The following is a 16324-nucleotide window of genomic DNA, read 5'->3' on the forward strand; positions in this document are numbered from 1 at the left end:
CAAACGGGAGAGCTTCAGCTCCTTGGCCCCTACCCTCTGTGACAACGCCACTCCTACAGCCACTTCTGATGCGTCTACCTCTAGTATGTAGGGCAATAATGCATCAGGATGGCTCAGAATGGGAGCCGTTGTAAATAGCTTTTTCAATGCCCCAAAATCTGCCTGTGCTGCTGGGGTCCATTGGAAATGTACTCCCACTTTGGTGAGCTGGGTAATGGGCGCTACCAGGCCTGAAAAGTTCTTTATAAATTTTCTATAAAAATTGGCAAACCCAATAAACCTCTGGACTCCCTTCTTATTCGTGGGGGCAGGCCATTCCAGGATGGCCGAGATCTTTTGAGGGTCCATAGCAATCCCCGTGGTGGAGATAATTAGACCAAGAAATGAGATGCTTTCCTGCTCAAAACAGCATTTCTCAACTTTAGTGTAGAGTCCATGCTGACGGAGACGTTCTAGCACATTCCTAACATGTCCCCGATGTGCTTCCAAAGGCGAGGAGAATATCAAGATATCGTCCAATTAGATGATTACAAAAATGTCAAGGAAGTCCCTGAAAATGTCATTGACAAAGTGCTGGAAGGTGGCTGGTGCATTACATAACCCAAAAGGCATGACTAGACACTCAAAATGCCCGAACTGAGTGCAAAACGCCATTTTCCACTCATCCCCCTCACGTATCTGTACCAAGTTATAGGCACCCCTGAGATCCAGTTTAGAAAAGATGGATGCTGATTTTAACCTCTGAAACAACTCTGGAACCAAAGGAAAGGGGTAGCGGTATTTGACCGCAATCTTGTTGAGGTCCCTGTAGTCAACACAAGGTCTAAGGGATCGGTCCTTTTTCTCGTCAAAGAAAATCCCTGCCCCGGCCGGTGATGTGGAAGGGCGAATAAATCCCTTCCGGTGGCTCTCATCAATGTATTCTTTTAGTGCCCCTAGTTCTCGTTCAGATAGTGGAAAAATGTGGCCGAAAGAGATTTCTGAACCTGGGAGCAGATCAATGGGGCAATCATATGCCCGGAGTGGGGGAAGAACCACTGCCCCCCATGGACTAAACACATCCAAGAATTGGTGGTAGGCCGCAGGCACAATTTGGGCTAACTCGGCATCAGGGCTTACAGCCAGTAGGGCCGGTGTATCTAGTGATAACCTAGATAAACAATGTTCCTGACAGTATTGTGAGGGGAACTGGACTGACCCGGTCTTCCAGGCAATCTGGGGGTCGTGAGCTCGTAGCCAGGGGAGCCCCATAATCACTGGAAGTAGGGGGGATGCGATGGCGTCCAAACGGAGGAGCTCCTGGTGATGCCCCGCCACCGTGGTGTGTATAGGAGGGGTCTCCCGATCTACCGTCCCCGATTTTATTTGAGATCCATCTGCCAAGAAAATATTCAACCCATGTTCTTTGGTGAGTAACGGTATCTGATGCTGGGTAGCAAAACCGAGATCGACAAAGCAGCTACATGCCCCGGAGTCAATAATAGCCGTCACCTGTATGCTTCCTCCGGGGAGCTGAAAAGACATAGGTACAGCCAAGTGAGTGGGGTTGCCTGTGCACACAGTAGATATATTAGAAAAAATAGAGGAGGACTTACAGTATTTCTCCGGACATGAGCGCACCATATGACCCGCTGCTCTGCAGTACAGACACAGGTTGTTTGCCCGACACCTCTGTCATTCCTCAGTAGAAAGGGACAGCCACATGAAGCCGAGTTGCATAGGCTTGGCTCCCTCTGACGGCTCTGGGCTCTGATTGCCGACACTGACCCTTGGCATGACTGGTACTCTTGGCAGCATCCATGAGGTTCTTTGCCCCTGGCTGGACCTCTCCTGTCTCCTTTCCCGCAGTCTGCGATCGATTTGGATCGCCCGATCTATTAGGCCTTCCAAGGAGTCCGGGACTCCTGTTCTTGCCAACTCTTCCTTCAGCGGTTCCGACAGTCCCAACCGGAATTGGTGGTGTAAGGCTGCGTCGTTCCATTGTGTATCTCCACTCCAGCGCCTAAACTCAGCAGCATAGTCCTCCGCAGCTCGGCGTCCCTGTTGTAGGGAATAGAGGGCTGCCTCAGCCGAGGCAGTTCAATGCGGGTCGTCGTACAGCTGTGCCATTGCCTTAAAGAAGGTGGCTACAGTGTTCAAATGTGGGTGGTGGGCCTCCATCAGGCGATGGGCCTGGGATGAGGTTCGCCCTGCAACAGGGATATAACAAATCCCACCTTCACCGATTCTGAAGAGAAGGTCCGGGTTGCAGGTCAAAGTAAAGCTGGCAGGAGTTCTGGAAGGCCCTGAACTTCCCTCAGTCCCCATTGAACCGCTCAGGGGTCGGTACTCTTGGTTCTGGCGGAGGAATAGTAAATGCTGCTCCAGTGGAAGGCCCTGCTGAACCCGTGGCGGGAGGTGTTCCCACTGAGCCCGATGTAGGTGGCGGTGCGGCCAGGCTCTGAACCTGTCCCTCCAGGTGCTTGTATCCCTCTTCCAGGGTTTTCACCGCTTGTGTGAGTGCCACCAGATGTTGGCACATCTCTTCCCAGGGTGAGGGTCCTCCTCCAGAGTCTCTCATGGCCGTATGATTCTGTCAGGGATCCTACCGCGGTAGCCTATAGCGCTCCACAGACCGGATTCCCCGAAGGCGCAGAATCTAAGCCCCTACCTGCTTGTTCACCAGGGCCCCTGATGGTGGGGATGGACTTGGAGCAGGCCGAGACCAGGTCACGGCCCCTGGGTTCACCTAGCTGTGGTAGAAGCACCGTTGGAGGTGTATAGCAGTTGAGAGTCTGATGTGAGGAGGTCACAAGAGCAGCGTCGGGCAGGCCGGGTCGGTAACAGTGGTGGCGGCGTGGTACAAAATCAGCAGAAGAGGAATAAACAGGTCACAAGCCAGGTTCGTTAACAGGAGATCAGAACGTGCCGGGTTAAGCAAGAGAATGGTCAGACAAGCCAGGGATCAGAACAGGAGACAGACAGCAAATCAGGGTCAGGCAGGGTCGGCAACAAGACAATCTACTAATCAGGAACTTCATGAAACAAGTAAGACCATACGGCAATTCAATGCAGTTCTAACCTGTTTTAAATAGGGCGCCCTGCGCCCTGATTGGTGCCAAGCTCGCGCCCTCGATCGCGAGTGCGCATGCACGAGAGCCGCTGCAATCACGTGTGCCCTGGTCCCAATGCTCATACGCTAGTGCGGCCGGGCACACCGCGCATGCGCAGACCCGAGCGTGATCGCGGCAACCACTGGGGTCCCTGACAGATCCAGTCCACACATCAGCTTGGAGGGGACAGAGTAGACCACTGGAATCACTCGGCTTAGCTAAAACAAGTTAGCAAACAACTTAGGCTAAGAAACTCCACAATCAGGTGGTCAATAAATAGCTACCTTCTCTCCCTTTGTTTGGAGAGAAAGAGAATTAATATATCTTGGTATAAAATTAACTGTTTCTCTAAAGAACCTACAGTATACAGAATAAATTACATTCCATTATTAAACGAGATTAAGGATGAAATAAAGAAACTAGGATAGGGATTTCGGTCATGGGTGGGACGGATAAACCTGATAAAAATCTTTATTGTTCCAAAAATCTTATAAAAATTTCATATGGTACCAATCAAATTAACAGAGGGGTATTTTAGAATAATTAAAACAATTTTACAAGATTTATATGCAGGAGCAAGAAGCCTAGAATAAGTTATGAAATTTTGAGTAGAGATAAAGAGAAAGGTGTCTTGGGAGTACCAGACCTTAAAAGATATTATAACTCAGTAATGTTGGTGAGAATTTATGACTGGACATTTAATGCACAGGAGAAAAGTTGGGTAAAAATAGAAAACACACTAAGCTACACGAATTTAAGTAGAATAATTACCTCTCAGTATCGTGGATTAACAGAAAACACAAGTTTGTTTACATGTAATGTTTTAAGAGTTTGGGATGCCTTACATAAACAAGTAGGATGGGAATATAATTCACTGTTAATGCCTTTAGGATCCACAGAGTTTTTTTCTACCAGATAAAGAAAGTATCACAGGGAAATGGATAAAGTAGAAAGATGTCCAATTAAGAGATATAATGAAGAGGGAGGAAATAAGCACACTTAGTGAATTAGAAAGTAAGAGGTAAATATTTTCCAGAATGGACGAATGGCGACTAAAACATTTTATAGGGAACCTCCCAAAGCCATTAAGAAAAAAAGAAGATTGGAACCCCTTTGAGCACTTAGTAAATTCAAGGGAACATGGGAAGCACGGGATTTCAAAAATATATAAGATTCTCACAGGATTAGTCACAGTTAAAGGCCCACTATTTATAGAGAAATGGGAAAGGGACATAGGAGTAAAAATTGATGAGGGAAAGCAGAAGAAAATATACAGTTTAATTTACGGAAATGTAAATATGAGAGAGGTTAAAATTAATTATAAGTGTTTGGTAAGATGGTATATAACAACGAGTGTAGCACATAGGATAAGTGGAGACAATTCACCTTTGTGTTGGCGTGGATGCGGAGGGAGAGGTACAATGTTTCACATATGGTGGGAGTGTCACAAAATTCAAGAACACTGGGGGGGTATTGTGCGCTTAATCCAAGAAATAACGGAGATTAATATCTCAAAGGACCCAGAGACCTGTCTCTTTTATGGTACCGAGCTATCAGTAAAAAAATATAAAAAATCTGGGCTATTGTATTATTTGAATGCAGCAAAGGGCCTGATACCCAAGTTTTGGAGGGAACAACAAATACCGAAAATAAAAGATTGGGTGGAAAGGGTAGAGAAGACATATAGAATAGAGGAATTTTATCATATGAAGGAAGATAATATGGAGGTTTTCCGTATAAGGTGGGAAAAATTTAAAGGATCAAACCTATACATAGAATATGTGCAATAACTGTATTATTAAAATAATATCAAGTTTGGAATACGAATTATTAAAAGAGTAGGTAAATGCATAATTAGGGCTGAGAGGGATGTGGGAGGGGACGGGGAGATTTGGGAAATGGGGTGGGAGGGGAGAGGGTGAGGGGTAAAAATTTAATAGATGAATGGCAATGATTTTGTTATAAGGACATATGAAATTGAGAATATTTATATGTATCTGTCTGTTTTATTAGCTTTTGTATATATGAAATGGAAATCAAAAAATTAATAAAATATTAAATTATAAAAAAAAGAAAAAAAAACAAATGGCTACAGTCGTTTAGTAACTCAGAGGTGGGGAAACTCCCGGATAACTATAGGTACGAATCTGCTCACGGGCCAGCCCAGTAAACAGAGCCACACCCACAGCAGGAGATCCACATTCAGTTCCGCTCACCATCAGCAGCATGAATAAGAGAATCTAAACAGGACTGACACAGCTACTGAGGCGTGGACCTCAGCAAAGGAGGTGATACATTACATGACTATGCAGGAGCATCTATGAGCAGTGTGGCCCACACCTCACAAAATGGGAAAATGTGAAGACCCAACTGGATACAGAATGTCAGCTCGCAGAGACTTCCTGGAAACACTGAGCCTGTAGAGAACGAAGAGCTTGAGAGCTGCTTTGACTTGGAGGAGGTGACTTGCGTGAAAGCTGGGAGCCCCACAAACATGCATGGACGTTAGCCTCCTCAGTCTGAGAGTGTGGCAATTCCAATTTAAGTTCCTGAAAATGGTGAAAAAGATCCGCAGGGGATGAAGCCTGGAACTGACGACCTTGAAAGGCGAAAGAGAGCTTGAACGGGAAGCCCCATCTGTATTTGATATCAGTGGACTGTAGAATTTGAAGGTAGGGCCTTAGGGTACGACATTTTGCAATCATGACTGGGGACAAGTTGGCAAACAACTGAAGGGAGTTACACTGAAATTCCAAAGCCAGCCAATTCCAAGCCGCCTGTAGTAGGCGCTCTTTAGTGCGGTAAAAGTGGAACTTAATAATAATGTCCCTGGGAGGGCCCTCTGTGGGTTTAGGGGCTAAAGCTCTGTGGATATGGTCAAATTCCAGTCTTTCCAGGGGGATCTCAGGAGCCAGTTCTTGAAAAAGGGCTTTAGCAGTGCCCTGTAAGTCAGTAATCGTGTCCGGAACCCCGCGGATGCCGAGATCTCAACATCTTCCAATTTATCCTTTTAACCACTTGCCCTCCTGAGGATTTACCGCCCTTCCTGACCAGGCCTCTTTTTGCTTCTCGGCGCTGCACTAATTCAACTGATAATTGTGCGGTCATGCAATGCTACACCCAAACAAAATTTATGTCCTTTTTTTCACACAAATAGAGCTTTCATTTGGTGGTATTTGATCACCTGTGCGCTTTTTATTTTTCACGCTATAAACAAAAAAAGAACAAAAATTTTGAAGAAAAACTATATTTTTTACCTTTAGCTATAAAAAATATATAGTAAACTCAAAGTTAGTTATAAATTTAGGCCTAAATGTATTCTGCTACATGTTTTTGGTAAAAAAAAATCCCAATAAGTGTATATTGATTGCTTTGTGTGAAAGTTATAGCGTCTACAAACTATGGTATAGATACTGCAATTTAGGCAATTTTTTTGCTATACAGCGCTGCGCTAGTTTAACGGACAATTGTGCGGTCATGCAATACGGTACATAAATGAAATTTATGTCCTTTTTTTCACACAAATAGAGCTTTCTTTTGGTGGTGTTTGATCACCTGTGCACTTTTTATTTTTGGCACTATAACCAGAAAGTTTTGAAGAAAAAAACATTTTTTGAAAAAAACAATATTTTATCATTTTGGTCATAAAAAATATCCAAAAAAACTAAAATTTCGTCATAAATCTAAGCCAAAATGTATTCTGCTACATGTTTTTGGTTAAAAAATTCCCAATAAGTGTATATTGATTGCTTTGTGTGAAAGTTAGTACAAACACCCTCAAATGACCCCTTTTCGGAAAGTAGACACCCTAAGCTATCTGCTGAGAGGCAAATTGAGTCCATGGAAGATTTATTTTTTTTCCACAAGTTTCTGGAAAATGACAAAACCTTTTTTTTTTTACACAAAGTTGTCATTTAAATGATTTATTTCTTGCACAAGCCATGGGTATATGTGGAATTACACCCCAAAATACATTCTGCTACTTCTACCGAGTATAGGGATACCATGTGTGTGAGACTTTTTGAGAGCCTAGCCACATACAGGAGCCTGAAATCCAATGACCACTTTGAAAGCCTGAAGGTGCGTAACTTCCTCATTACACTTCCTCACTACCTATCACAGTTTCGAAGGTCCTGACATGCCAGGATAGCATCAAACCCCCCCCCAAATGACCCCTTTCTGGAAAGTAGACACCCCAAGGAATTTAAAAAGAGGCATGGTGAGTATTTTGCAGATCTCATTTTTTCTCACAAGGTTTTGAAATAGAAAAAAAATAGAAAAAATATGTTTTTGTTTTTTTTTCTTCATTTTCCAAAAACTTGTGGCAACAAATGAGATCTGCAAAATACTTACCGTGCTTTTTATCAAATTCCTTGGGGTGTCTACTTTCCAAAAAGGGGTCATTTGGGGGGATTAGGTGCTATCCTAGCATTTCAGGGCCTCCGAAATGTGATAGGTAGTCTGGAAGTGTAATGAGGAAATAAAGCCCTTTAAAAGCCTGAAGGTGCTTATTGGATTTTGGGGTCCTGTGCTTGGCTAGACTGCCAAAACGTCTCTCACATGTGGTACCCCCATACTCGGGAGAAGTAGCAGAATGTATTTTGGGGAGTAATTCCACATATACCCATGGCATGCGTGAGCAGTAAATCATTTAAGTGACAATTTTGTGCAAAAAAAAAAAATTTTTTTTTTGTCATTTTCCAAAAACTTGTGGTAAAAAAATAAATTCTTCTATTGATTCAACATGCCTCTCAGCAAATAGTTTGGGGTGTCTACTTTCCAAAAAGGGGTGGGTGGGGGTGGGGGTGTTTTATGCCCAGCATTAGAAGTTTATGCCACACATCACTCACTCTTCTAACCACCTGAAGACCAAGCCTTTTCTGATACTTTTTGCTCACATGAAAAAAATCTGTATTTTTTGCTAGGAAATTAATTTAAACCACCAAACATTATATATTTTTTTAATGCAGACACACTAGTGAATAAAATGGTGGGTACTACAATTTTTTATGGCACATAGTACTCGTGCAGCAATTTTTCAAAAGCAAATTCGCTTTTTTTACTTTTAATGCACAAAAACACAATATATTGGCCAATTATTTAATACATTATAAAAGATAATGGTATGCCGAGTAAATAGATACCAAACATGACATGCTTTAAAATTGCGCATGCCCCGTGCAATGGCGACAATTTGCAAACATTTTTAATATCCATAGGCAACGCTTTAAAAGCCTTTAAAAGCTACCATTTTAGACTAGGAGGTCTAGTGTTAGAATTACTGTCCTTGATCTGACGTTCACGGCAATACCTCACATGCATGGTGCAACCACTGTTTACATACCGCCACAGGGTCAAGGCTTGTGCACACAGGTGTGCTCGCATGGGAGGGGCATTTTTTTGTTTTGGTCATTTTGATTCTTTTTTATTATTTTTACATTTGATCACTTTTAATGCTATAACAGGGAATGCAAATATCCCCTATAACTTCAATGGGCATTGTCATATATTCTTTTTTGAGAAATCTGGGGTCTATCAGGCTCTAGATAGCTCCTCTGCCCTTACATTTTCTAATCAAACCAAAATCAGTGTGATCAGATGCTTTCCCAATTTACAAATGGCGCTGTTTATATTCTGCGAAACTGAAGTGATGAAATGCTTGTAGCTTCCGAATTCTTAGGCTATAGAGGTGATTGGCACCATTTTGGTCTCCAATCAGCTCTATGGTCAGCTGGCAGAAACACCGGCTGCATTCTCAGGTTCCCCCGATGGCACGAGACTGCTCGAGAAGGCTGTGGAAGGCAGCGGGGGAAGGGGGGGCATCATCTCCCGCTGTTTGTAAAAGCAATCCTGCAGCTAATTAGCCACTAGGATTGCTTTTACATGAAAGCCAATTGCCAGCTGAAAAAAACGATACCAGGATGATGCCTGCAGCTGTAGGCATCATCCTGGTATAACCATTCAAAATCCAGTGATGTACTAGTACATCGCTGGTCCTTGTTGGGCATATACTGTATACTATGTTCTTTTTTTTTTTTGTATGCAGCCTGTGGACTGAATGACAAAAATGAGAAGAAATCTCTGCCAGAAAAAGTGTGTGGTATGCCCACCATTAGAATATACTGCCCTGCATCCACCAACTTCTAATGGTGGGCACACATTAGGTCACACTTTGCCACAAGCGCCAGTTCCAAGATTGAACAAATGTCTAAATAGTGGGACGCTTGAATAAAAATTGTCCACGTATAAGTGGTACCCCATATGGAAAAAGGATGACACCAAAACCCAAACTATCTTGTCACTGCTCCCCATGTAGCCTGGGCATCCGGGGGGCTCCACGTGTCTATCTTTTCCCTTGTAAATCCAAAACTTATAAGTATAGCCTGTTGTCCTCTCACAAGTCTTCTACATCTTGACCCCATATCTGGCACGCCTGCAGGGGAGAAATTGTTTGAATGCAAGGCGGCCAGAAAAATTTATGAGGGACTCATCAACGTAGATGTTTTGCTGGGGAGTACAGACATCTGCAAATTTTTGGTTAAGGTGATTTGCGAGGGGCTGAATTTTGTGGAGCCGGTCAAATTCAGGGTCACCCCAAGGATGACAGAGTGTATTGTTGTTGAAATGCATAAAACACATTATACTCTCATATCTATGCCTGGTCATGGCAGCAGAGAACACGGGCATATGATGAATCAGGTCTGCGGACCCATACAACCGCAATTCATTTCTTTTAGTAATGCCCATGTTGAAGGTTAGGCCCAAAAAAAATGTAAATTCGAAAACCGTAATGAGTTTCCATGTGACTGGTCTAGCAAGGTTTGAATTTGGGTTGGCGGCGATAAATTGTTGTGCATATAAATTGCTTTGATCCACAATCAACGCATACAGATATTCCGTGAAAAACAGCTCCAAAAGTCAAGGAGGTATGTGAAAGACCAAGATGTACTAGACCGCTGGTACTCGCCAGTTCACCAAAATGTAGAGCGGCACTAGTACTGGCACTCTGCTGCATATGAGAGTCATCAAAATTTACCGGCAAGTGCTAACAGAGATCAGGCCTGATTCTGCGAACACTGCGGTTTTGTGTGCAATGTATCAAGTGACAAGGACCTACTGACACTGCACTTGGTGGGGAAGAAGGGGGGGTAAGCGTAGGGGCTAAACACAGGTGCTGGCAGGTGCCGGGGCTGATCCCGCTAATGCTGCGTTTTTGGGGATGCTATACTAATGTGAACGCTGGTATAGTGCTGATCTGATCAAAGATATTGACCCGTTCAGACTCTATACTAGCAATGGAGGTTTATTGTGCATGAGCGTGCTCCTGGCAATCAAGGTGTTAAATGTGATGACTGGTGTACTGATGGGCAATCTGACGCTATCTGGGAGGGAGCGTGAAAACCATGGGAGCGCAAATCATGTATATATATGTGATTTTGCGCACCCATGCCGCCCTGTAGCAGTATTTCTGCTATAGGGTGGTCAGGAAGCGGTTACAGAAGAGGTTTGTGTTACGGCACTGCGTTACTTTAACTGACAATTGCGCAGTCATGCAACACTGCACCCAAATTAAATTATGTCCTTTTTTTCCCACAAATTGAGCTTTCTTTCGGTGGTATTTGATCGCCTGTGCGTTTTATTTTTTGCACTATAAAAAAAAAAGGCTGACAATTTTGAGAAGAAAAACAATATTTTGGACTTTTTGCTATAAAACATGTCCAGTAAAAAAAATTAAAAATCAAATTTCATCATAAATTTAGGCCAAAATGCATTCTGTGACATGTCTTTGCTAAAAAAGAACCCCGATATGTGTAAATTAATTGGTTTACGTGAAAGTTATAGCGTTTACAAATGGCGGGAAAGATACTGGGATTTAAAAAAAATTTTTATACTAATAATGGCGGCGATCAGCGACTTATGGCGGCAATCAGTGACTTATGGCAGGACTGCGGGACTGCGGCGGACATTCTCACACTGGGGGGGAACTGACTTGGGGTCACTGACATCCCCAGTGACACCAATACAGTGATCAGTGCAAAAAAAAAAACACTGACACTGTACTAATGGCACTGGGGAGGAAGGGGTTAACTTTTTTATTCAATGAAAGGGTTAACTGTGTGAGGGGAGTGTTTTACTAGGGGGCGGGGGTGTATACTGCACGGGAACACGCTGATCCGGAGAAATAAACTCTTCTCTCCGGATTAGCATGTCAGGAGCTGACAGGGAACTGACAGAAAGCAGAGGTGCAGTGTAAACACTGCAGCCGTGCTCTCTGTCAGTGATTGCCGCTAATCGCCGGGACACGGCAGGTAATGACCGGCTGTGACCCAGCGACTGACACCCGCGGGCGCAATCGGCGGCACAGGTAGGGCGGTGGCGCGCCTCGCGCGTGCCCCCTACCTGTTTTGCAAAAGCACGTTTTAAATCGTGGTTTTGTGCAGCCGTGCTGCCCTGCCACCATATTTCTACAGTGGCTGGTCAGCAAGAAGTTAAAGTGTCCAGCTCAGCGTGCAAATCCTCCACCTCTTGTTCATGGCCCTCCAAAACTGTAGTCGCCAGATCCATATGTTGTTCTAGTTGGTCAGCACGATGCCCCAATTCCCTAAGACCTTTTACCAGATCAGAGGATAGCTTGCTAAAGACGGTTGTAATCCCCTCCTGCACAATGGAACGGAATTTAAGTAATAAGGCTTCAGGATTGTGGTCAAAAGAACTGGTTAGAACAGAAGGAAACTGGTGCTGACTGTCCTCACCAGAGTCCGGATCCCTTGTGAGCCATGTAGTGTCATCGAGCTCAGGAGGGCTGCCGGAGTGGGGAGCCTTTTTGCTGAGCCCGATGTTTGGGCTTAGAGCACGGGGTGTGATTTATCTTTGGGCGTGGGCCAGATGTTCTGCAAGCATACTCCAACCTTTGATATCAATATGTGGGGGTGTAGGAGCACGACATGCCGAGGTAGTTGTTCCGGAGGCGTGGAGCAGGGAGATTAAGCGACCATCGACCCTGGCTATGCGTGTGCATCCCCCAACGGGGGGATTTTTTTCTTGTTCAAATATTTTATTAGTTTAACAAGGGATGAGAGACATAGACATAGGGCATTCCATAAACATGTGTACAAGAGTATTAGCGACAACAGGAATGGTGCCCTTATAGAGGTGGGGAGAGAAGCACAGATACATAAATGCAACAGCTTGGATGGTGGTGTTGGGAATACAACAGCATGTACTATATACAGTATTGTATGTTAATATCACTTTGACCAGTAGATGGCACTGTACACTAAAGGTTACTAGTTGTGCATATGTGTAAAACTTGTTGGTTCTCTCTCTTCCTCTCTTCTTAAGATGTCTGCTGTTATACATTGCTGAAATGTGCTCTGTATGTTTGTAACTTAAGCCAGACAAGTAAAGTCATAATTCTGCCTCATCATAAGCTACCAGTGTCTTCTCTAACACATAACCAACAGGTTATGGGCCCAGCTCCAGACACTGGAAAAAGGAGAACTACAAGCAAGTAAGTGCTGCATTTACAATCCTACCAAATCCTGTGTGAGGAAACAAGAGCTGTATCCAATTCACTGAAAGATGGCAAGTGCTTCAGATATGAAGTTTAAATAGCAAAGCTCAACAATACCAACTACCAGCTATGGAAGTTTAAGCTTGAAATGCTGTTATCTAAAGATGACTTGTGGCAGGTACTAGATACACACAGACCCAATGACAACCCGGAAGAATGGGACAGAAAAAACAGGCAAGCAAAAGCAGTCATAACCCTGTTAGTGGAGTACGATCAACTCATTCATATAAGGAAAGAAAGCACAGCTAAAGGTATGTGGACTGCATTACAAAAACTGCATGAACGTGCAAACCTAAACAGTAAACTATATCTGCTACGTAAACTGTATAAGATGAGGCTGGAAAAAGGACAGGAAATGGGTGAACATGTAAATGCTATACTAGAAATTGTGGACCAGCTGGGTGCAATAGGTGAAGAAATAAAAGACAATCATGTTGTGGCACTACTGCTATGCAGCCTTCCAGAATCATACAGTGCCCTTATAAATGCTCTAGAAGCTAGACCGGAAACTGAACTGACGCTAGACTATGTTAAGGGAAAATTAATTGATGAATACAGCAGAAGAAAGGAAAATTTGCATAGTGAAGAGAACGAGAGACCAGAGGCAGCTCTGAAGGTGCATGAAGGCATAAGAAAAAGCAAAGAAACCAGGGTATGTTTTCGCTGCAAAAAGGCCGGTCACCTGAAAAAGAACTGTTCAATCTAGAAAGCTGAGCAGCGAAAGCGGGAGCTACCCACAAGAGAAAGAGCTAAAGCGGTCATGAAAGAAAATGAAAGTGCATCAGGGAGTGGTACTTTTAAAGTGACTCAGAATAGTACCTCACACGGATGGTACATTGATTCAGGGGCAACAAGTCACATGACAAGTGACGAGACATTCTTCACAGAAATTGATTTTAGTGTAAAAGATAAAGTCTTCCTAGCAAATGGGAAAAGTATTACAGCAGAAGGTAATGGTCAGGGATTTCTGAACTGCAAAACGCCATCAGGGGGAAAGCAGAGCATCCTTGTAAAGAATGTTCTATATGTTCCAAGCCTAGAAGGAAGCCTCCTATCAGTTAAAACCCTTGCAAGCAATGGACTCACTGTCCAGTTCAGAGGTAATGAATGCACAATTCAAAATGGAAAGCAAATTCTAGCAAGAGGAAGATTAAATGAACATCTGTACAAAATCGTCACTGAAAGTGAGAAGGCTAATGCGGCAACTCATAACCCACATGACAAGTGCATCCACCTGTGGCATAGAAGATTGGGGCATCGAAACCCAGAAGCTATAAAGGACTTTGCAAAGAGAGGTCTATCAGAAGACATGAAAATATTGCCTTGCCACACACTCAGCAAGTGCACGTGTTGCATCAAAGCAAAGGCCACCCGAACCTCTCTTCCACAGACCAGTCAGAGTAAAACCATTAAACCCATGGAACTGATACACAGTGATGTGTGCGGACCAATGAAAACCATCACACCTGGCGGGAACAGATATTTACTGAATTTCATTGATGATTATTCCAGGTACACAATAACGTATCTAATGAAGCACAAAAGTGAGACATTAGAAAAACTTCAAGAGTTTGTAGCTATGACAAGCAACAAGTTTCAAAGGAAACCTGGAATAATACGCACCGACAATGGAGGGGAATATATGAATAAAGAGATGGAATCATACCTAAAGAAACAAGGTATCATACACCAAACAACTGTACCATACACTCCTGAGCAAAACGGCGTAGCGGAAAGAAAGAATCGCACTCTTGTAGAAATGACAAGATGTATGATTTCGGACGCTGCCTTACCTAACAAATACTGGGGAGAAGCAATAATGACTGCAACATACCTACAAAACAGGCTCCCATCTAAAGCTATTGAGAGTACACCATATGAAATGTGGAATGGGTCAAAACCTAACGTAGGACACATCAGAGTGTTTGGCTGTAAAGCATATGCCCACATTCCAATTCAGAAACGCTCCAAGTTGGAGAACAAAGCCATAGAAGGCATTCTGGTGGGCTACAGTGAGCAGAGTAAGGGATATAGAATCCTTTCTCCAAAGACCAACAAGGTCACAGTAAGCCACAGTGTTTATTTTGATGAAAGTGAAGCACCAGATAATACAATTCTTGAAAAATATGGAGAGGATTTACGCGCTGAATCGGCAAGAGACACTGACCCATGCGAAGCAGGACAAGAGCCAGAACAAGAAGTGGAACTTACAATCAACGAGCCAATAGAACCCACTGAACAACAAGAAATCAGAAGATCCTCTTGAATGACAAAAGGGATACCACCCTGCAGGTTATCATATGCTGCTAAAACACATCAAACACAGGAGCCAACATCCTGGGAAGACATAGAAACTTTGCCGAGAAGGGAAGCCGATCAGTGGAGAAAAGTAGCTGAAGAAGAAATAAATCACTTCAAGAAAATAAACCTTGGACACTAACAGAACTCCCTCCTGGTCGTAAAACCATCGGAAGCAAATGGACTTTTAAAGTGAAATATGATGCAGAAGGAAACATCTATAGATACAAAGCAAGATTAGTTGCCAAGGGATACTCCCAGAAATTTGGAGAAGATTACGATGAGACATTTGCTCCAGTTGTGAAACATTCTACCATAAGAACACTCCTTAGTATTGCTGCCGGAAAGGGAATGCAAGTAAAGCACCTAGATGTCAAAACTGCCTTTTTGTATGGACATCAAGGAGGATCTGTACATGGAACAGCCACCAGGATTTGAGAAAGAAAAGAACCTTGTATGCAAACTACAAAAGAGCATCCAGGGGCTCAAGCAAGAGGCGAGAGCATGGAATGAAAAAGTGAACGAAATACTCAGAAAAGAAGGGTTCTCAAAAAGTAAAGCAGATCCATGTCTGTATTCAAAGAATCAAGAGAACAAATGGACATACATCCTAATATACGTCGATGACATCTTGACGTGTTTTGAACAAGAAGGGGACTATGACCAAATAGTTCACAAACTGAAACAAAATTTTGAAATTAAAGAGTTGGGGAACATTACACACTACCTAGGAATTCAAATAGAGCGGGAAGAGGATGGAAGCTATCTTCTTAACCAAAGTCAGAAAATTACAGAAATGTTAGAACAGTTTCACATGCAAGATGCAAAGGAAGCGAAAACACCAAGGGAACGTCATTGTTTTCTACAAAAAAGACTAAATGTCATATAATTATGCACATGCCGTTGAGAAGGGGTGTTGGGAATACAACAGCATGTACTATATACAGTATTGTATGTTAATATCACTTTGACCAGTAGATGGCACTGTACACTAAAGGTTACTAGTTGTGCATATGTGTAAAACTTGTTGGTTCTCTCTCTTCCTCTCTTCAAGAAGATGTCTGCTGTTATAAATTGCTGAAATGTGCTCTGTATGTTTGAAACTTAAGCCACACAAGTAAAGTCATAATTCTGCCTCATCACAAGCTACCAGTGTCTTCTCTAACACATAACCAACAGGTGGGAGGAAGGCAAAACCTTACATAGACATATATAATCAAAGTACAATGTGGATATGGAGGTGAGCTCCCTAGGATCTTGTATCGGGTTCGGGAAAAGAGAAGAGGTAGGCTGGTGTGGAAAGGTCAGAAGGAAGGGGGTCGAGTGGGGGGGGGGGAGTAAGAGTAGGAAGGATTGAAGA

The 16324-nt window shown here is 43.3% G+C and overlaps 1 protein-coding gene across 1 annotated transcript in view; it reads right to left on the reverse strand.

Annotated features, from left to right (window-relative positions):
* Nucleotides 1-16324, reverse strand: part of LOC149452024 (large neutral amino acids transporter small subunit 3-like) — a 463531-nt gene that overhangs the window by 141586 nt on the left and 305621 nt on the right. The gene's annotated exons all lie outside the window — the stretch shown is intronic.

This window comes from Staurois parvus, unplaced genomic scaffold (assembly GCF_062004578.1).
Source record: "Staurois parvus isolate SC_StPar_1 unplaced genomic scaffold, SC_StPar_1.0 ptg000502l, whole genome shotgun sequence".
NCBI lineage: Eukaryota > Metazoa > Chordata > Amphibia > Anura > Ranidae > Staurois > Staurois parvus.